This window comes from Eumetopias jubatus, unplaced genomic scaffold (genome assembly GCF_037043125.1).
Source record: "Eumetopias jubatus isolate StellerSeaLion01/CBP00866 unplaced genomic scaffold, mEumJub1_p1.0 scaffold_5, whole genome shotgun sequence".
Taxonomy (NCBI): domain Eukaryota; kingdom Metazoa; phylum Chordata; class Mammalia; order Carnivora; family Otariidae; genus Eumetopias; species Eumetopias jubatus.
Genome location: NW_028274811.1, coordinates 2629370 through 2635372, shown reverse-complemented (window position 1 = coordinate 2635372; position 6003 = coordinate 2629370). Strand labels below are relative to the sequence as shown.

The following is a 6003-nucleotide window of genomic DNA, read 5'->3' as shown; positions in this document are numbered from 1 at the left end:
AAATGTTAATTGCTAAACTATGTGATAGGCCAATGAATTATGCCATATAGACATACGGAGGACATCAAATTCTTTTGCTCTGTTTGAAAACTTCTTAAAATTAGTTTCAGAGGTAGAATTTAGTAATTCATCAGTTGCATATAATACTCAGTGCTCATTACATCAAAGTGCCCTCCTTAATGCCCAACCCCCAGTTACCCCATGCCCCACCCACCTCCCCTCCAGCAACCCTCAGTTTATTTACTGTAGTTAAGAAGCTCTTATGGTTTGCCTCCCTCTCAATTTTCATTTTTCCTTACCTTCCCCTATGTTCATCTGTTTTGTCTCTTAAATTCTATGTATCAGTGAAATCCTATGGTATTTTTTTTCTCTGATTGACTTATTTCCCTTAGCATAATACCTTCTAGTTCTTTTTTTTCTTTAAATTTTTATTGTTATGTTAATCACCATACATTACATCATTAGTTTTTGATGTAGTGTTCCATGATTCATTGTTTGAATACCTTCTAGTTCTTTCCACATTGTTGCAAATGGCAAGATTTCATTCTTTTAATGGCTGGGTAATATTCCATTGTGTGTATATACCACATCTTTATCCATTCATCTCTCGATGGACATCTGGGCTCCTTCTAGAGTTTGGCTACTGTGGACATTGCTGCTATAAACACAGGAGTACAGGTGCCCCTTCGGATCACTATCTTTGTATCCTTTGGGTAAATACGTAGTAGTACAATTGCCGAGTTGTAGGGTAGTTCTATTTTTAACTTTTTAAGGAATCTCCATACTGTTCTGAAACTTTTATAATAAAATTTAAAATGAAAGAAATTAATCTAATTTGACTAGGAGTATCTGCAAAATCCTACTACGAACATCATACCAAATGGTGAAATTTTGACTCCTTTTGAGATTTGAAATGAGACTTGGCTATTTGCTATGACAATTTCTGTCAAAAATTGGGGTGGGTGTTACACTTCATCAACCAAGGCACTGTTGATCCTCTCTATTGTGTCTGTTTTTTTCTTTATTTCCTTATCTCAATTCTATTTTGAATTAAGTTCTTAGTTTGGGCACTTGACTCAATAATATTCAACTTTTCAATTTAAATATCTTCAATATCATTTATTTCTAAATGCTTTTTATTTCCATTGATATCTTGTACCCATGTGTTATATATTTTTTTTGTTTTACACACACACAGATATAATTGCTTATTTAACCTTTGTTTTTAGGAACTGCAGCACTGTTTACCAAAGCAGCTGTACCAATTCACACTCCCTCCAGAAATGTCTGAGGGTTCCAATTTCTCCACATCTTCACCAACACTCATTTTTTTAAGAAGATTTTATTTGTGAGAGAGTGAGAGAGAGATGTAGCATGAGTGCACAAGCAGGGGGTGTGGCAGGCAGAGGGAGAAGCAGACTCCCCACTGAGCAGGGAGCCTGATGCAGGACTCCATCCCAGGACCCTGAGCTGAAGGCAGTTGCTTAACCCACTGAGCCACCCACGTGTCCCACCAACATTCATTATTATCAGTCTTTTTAATTACACCCATCCTAGTGGGTGTTAGGGGCATATCATTATGGTTTTTTAATCCTTTAAAACTGCTTGTGGTTGGGGCGCCTGGGTGGCTCAGTTGTTAAGTGTCTGCCTTCGGCTCAGGTCATGATCTCAGGGTCCTGGGATGGAGCCCCGCGTCGGGCTCCCTACTCGGCAGGAAGCCTGCTTTTCCCTCTCCCACTCCCCCTGCTTGTGTTCCCTCTCTCACTGTGTCTCTCTGTCAAATAAATAAAATCTTAAAAAAAACTGCTTGTGGTTTATGTCTTTGACCAAGAGGTATTGGTGCTCTGTCTTCTCTCTTGCTGCCAATCTTTCCAGAGCTTCCATCTTTGTCTTGGGTGACTCTAAGATAGAGAAATGGGTCCCAATTTTAGCTTTAGCTTTTTTTCTTTTAATAATAGCCTGCCATTTCCAAATCTCATTTTTATTGGAGATAGAATACAATACAATACAATACAATACAAACACATTACAGCTAATGTAATGCACTGTTCAGCCATTTACATCAATGAATCATTACATAAGCATTGCTTCACTCTTATGGATAAGCAAGCACTCTGCTCCCATTTTTTCTGGGTGGATAAACTGAGACCCAAGGAAGATAATTTGCATGCCCAAGGTCTCCAAAGTAAATTGAAATTTTTATAACTGTTTTCAAGTATGGTGTGGTCAGAGAACATGGTCTGTAGGCTAATTTTTATACATGTCCCAAATGGCCTTCTAAAGACTGTATTCTAATTGTTGATTGCAGAATTCTGTGTGTGCTCATTTGCTCAAATGTATTATCTGTGCTGTTTAAATGTTCTGTATCTTTGCTGATAGTATTTGTGTGTTTGGCCAATCTGTAACTGAGAGCAAATGTTCAAAGATCACAGTATGATAGATGATTTGTCACTTTCTTGTCAAAGTTTTATCAATTTCTGCTTTGTAAAGTCTATGAACAGTAGGATGGTTAAAATAATTGAGGCTTTCATATCCTAATATGTAGCTACAAAAATTGAACAAGACAACCTGTGTGAATATCAAAACCTAATACTGAACAAAAGCCAGATTTAGAAAATGCATTTGGTATGATTTAATGAAGTTTGAACAAATGTAGTCTGTTATTAGATGCATACAGGTATAGAATTTTTATATCTTTGAACTCATATCTTTAATGTACGTTTTTATTATACTGTAAGATCCTTTACTATTTAAGTCTTAAAAGTCTATTTCATCCGATATTTGTATAGATATAACAGATTTTTTGGTTAGCACTTGCCTGATCTTTATAGATACTTTGAAACTTTCTTACATTTTAAGTTTCTTTTTAAATGCATAAGCTGGATTAATTATTACCAATGTTATCATTTTTCCAAATGACAATATCTTCTTACCCTTTATGTTTTATGAGTTAACAATTGATTTTCATATATTTGGACTTTTATTTCTATATGTAACATTTTTTTGCATATTTTTTCCTTTTTTTATATTCAGTTCACTATTTTTCCTGCTTCTGATTTTTTTCCTCTGCTAATTTGGAATTTACATACTCTTAGTGGTTAACTGTGACATTTTTACCATGTACAGGTAATTAACAAAGAAAAACTAAACAAAAATGCAATAAGATTTTAGCTTTAAAGTCTCATACCTATTTCCGTGGTTCAATATTTCAAATACTTGCTTTTTAGCTTCACTAGACAAACACTATGTTACCACTTAGGACATTTATTCATTTATCATATCTTCATATAAGCCACACCATCTTTCTGGGATCACTTCTCTTCTGCGGTATAGTTCCTGGAGTATTTTGATATTATGTTCTACACCTGGCATTTTATTATGTTCTAGAAGTACGATTGTAAAACTACATATTGTTTAAACCCACAGGTACTTCCCTATCTATACCTTGTTTTATGTCTTTTGGACACCTTAAAATTCACTCCAATTGTTGGAATCCATAAATATTTGGAATTAAACAGCACCTTTATAAGTAATCCATGGGTCAGAAAGGAAATAGCTAGGAAAGAATATTTTAAATGACTCTATCAACACATTTGACAATGTTGATAAAATGGACAAATTCCTAGAAAGTCACAAATTACCAACACTGACTCAAGCAGAGACAGAATTCAGCTTCTTGTTATAGCTCTATTCAGATTACTAAATTTTTCTGGCAAGATTTTTAGAAATTGAATAAGCCCTTTCTCCCCAACACACAAAAATACTTTGGAGTAAAAATGTGGACTAACAATAAATGGGCATGAGGGATCTTACTGGGGTGTGAAAAGGTTGTAGAACTGAGTTATGCGAATGGTCACAGCACTCCATGAAGTCACTAAAACCCAGGCACAGGCAGGAGGCTGATGGCCAGGCACTACTGCACCTGCTCACTCCCACAGTCAGACTCTGGCAGGGCTGCGGAGGACTTGGAGGTGCACCAGCTACACCAGCACATTGGGCATGGACTTCCGCTCAGTCTTGGGCAAGAGGCTGAAGCACCCCCTGGGAAGCCGGTGACTTCTCTCCCTGTCTGCTGGCCGCCTATGGAAGCTGGGGCGCTGCCTGTCCACACTCCCAGGTGGTTGGTCTAAAGATGCTGCACCTGAGTGCCCAGGAGGTTTATGGTCTGTTGCTCTTCTCCCCCTGCTCTGCTGTCCCTGCAGCTGAAGGCCATGGCCCTGTGCCCTCTGCTTCTGCCAGGTGCTTCTCCCAGGTAGCGCATGTGGGTACCAGCCCAGCCTCACCCCAAATGTCCGTGGTGCCTCCTTTGCCCTCCACCTGTGCCATGGCCTTGCAACGCGCACGCCCCCTCAAAGAGAAGGCTAAGCCTCACTGCTGGGTGCAGGAGGAGAGATTTCACCTCCTCTGGGAGGAGGAGCCTCTACTCTTTGATGCACATGCATCCAGTGTGTTTACTTGAAAATGGGTTTACCTCTCAGCAAGCAAAGATCACTGTACCTGCATTGGTCAAGATCATGAAGGCCAGAGGGGGTCACCAAGATACAGCATATCATGACACTTCAGCAAATAATGTCTCAGGTTGCTAATGTGAAATGGGATAGGATTGTTTGGTAGAAAAGTGAATTTTTGGCCTTCAGAGTGGAAAATGAGAAAACTTGAACTACATCAGTTAAAACAACAAAGTGTGAAGTGACAAAAGTCCAAACAGATACCAAATTAGATTTAATCTAGAAAAGAGTAAAATACTCATTGAATAACTGTCTTCATTGAAAGTAACTGTACTCACAGATGCTGCTGGAGATAAGGACAGAAAAGCAGCACTGCCCGCCTGGCAAGATCGAGCCCTCACCCAGAGAGACAGGCAGACAGACACTGAGGTTACCTGCCTTCAAACCATGCTCCAGTCTCATAAACCTGATATTAAATATTTAGTAGGGTCCGTATTTCACAGGCCTAACAGTAGCTCTGGAGTTTTATCCCTATGGATATAATAAACTATTTAAAGAAGGAAAAGAGAAGTTACTAAAAACCACTAGTATGAAAAAAAATCACAATGAAAACCTTATTCCATCCTCAGAATCACAACTCGCAAGTCATTTTCTTCTGACTCCTCTGGTCACTCCTGAGTGTCTTATACAGGCTACTGTGCTCCTGTTGTTCCATAAAGGTAAGGTTTTATAAAGCTCTATTCCAAGTCTTCTGTTCTTTACAGAGACATTTAAGCTCTTTGCTAAATGTAATCTTTGTTCTCAAAAAATACCCATGACTTTAAATATGGGTTTTATACTGAAAAATTCAAACTTTTATTGCCAGCCTAAATGTCTTGAATAAGGTCTAAAATTCTATTTGCAATTAGCTATAGGACACACGCATTAGGCTATATTGCTAACAACAGATTTGTAAATAAAATACTAACTTTAAACCTACAAATAGAGAAGTCCTAGGGAAGATGCACAAACCTTCCCAGATTGCTTCTCTTCCTTCCATTGCTACTCTACCCACCACCTCTGTGATAACCACTCAAATTCAGAGCCCAGTCTCTAGACTTCACATAAACTTGTCTAAACCCCTCAGGAACCGACAGACAAGAGGCTTTATACCTTGACCTCTTTCTGGTTGCACAGTGATTAGCATCTCGGCTCTAAGCCTCTGAAAGTGCAGCCCGACTGACTGGTCCTACAGCTTTTGAACAGAAGGCAAGAGTCCCCAGTCAGCATCTTCATGTGAATACTTGGAAATCAATACTATTATTTTTACGTCCTTAATAAGCCTGATGAAAATACCACATTCCAACCATCCCCCTTTCATGTTTTTAACCACAGGATGATTTTTTTTTTTTTTTAAGTATAAGATTGAAAGAAACTCCCTGACTCCACCACCCCAGAGAATTCAGGACCAAGGAGAGCAACCAGATAGGTCACTTCATGAAAGGGCCCCCGCTTCTTACAAGCTGGCTGGGATCTCAGGCCCATCATCCCTGACCCTCAATGGAGAGGATCACTC

The 6003-nt window shown here is 38.7% G+C and overlaps 1 pseudogene; it reads left to right on the top strand.

The window, feature by feature from the left end:
• Nucleotides 1-4259: 4259 nt before the first annotated feature.
• Nucleotides 4260-4991, top strand: LOC114200484 (mitochondrial calcium uniporter regulator 1 pseudogene; annotated as a pseudogene).
• The last annotated feature ends 1012 nt before the right edge of the window (nucleotides 4992-6003 follow it).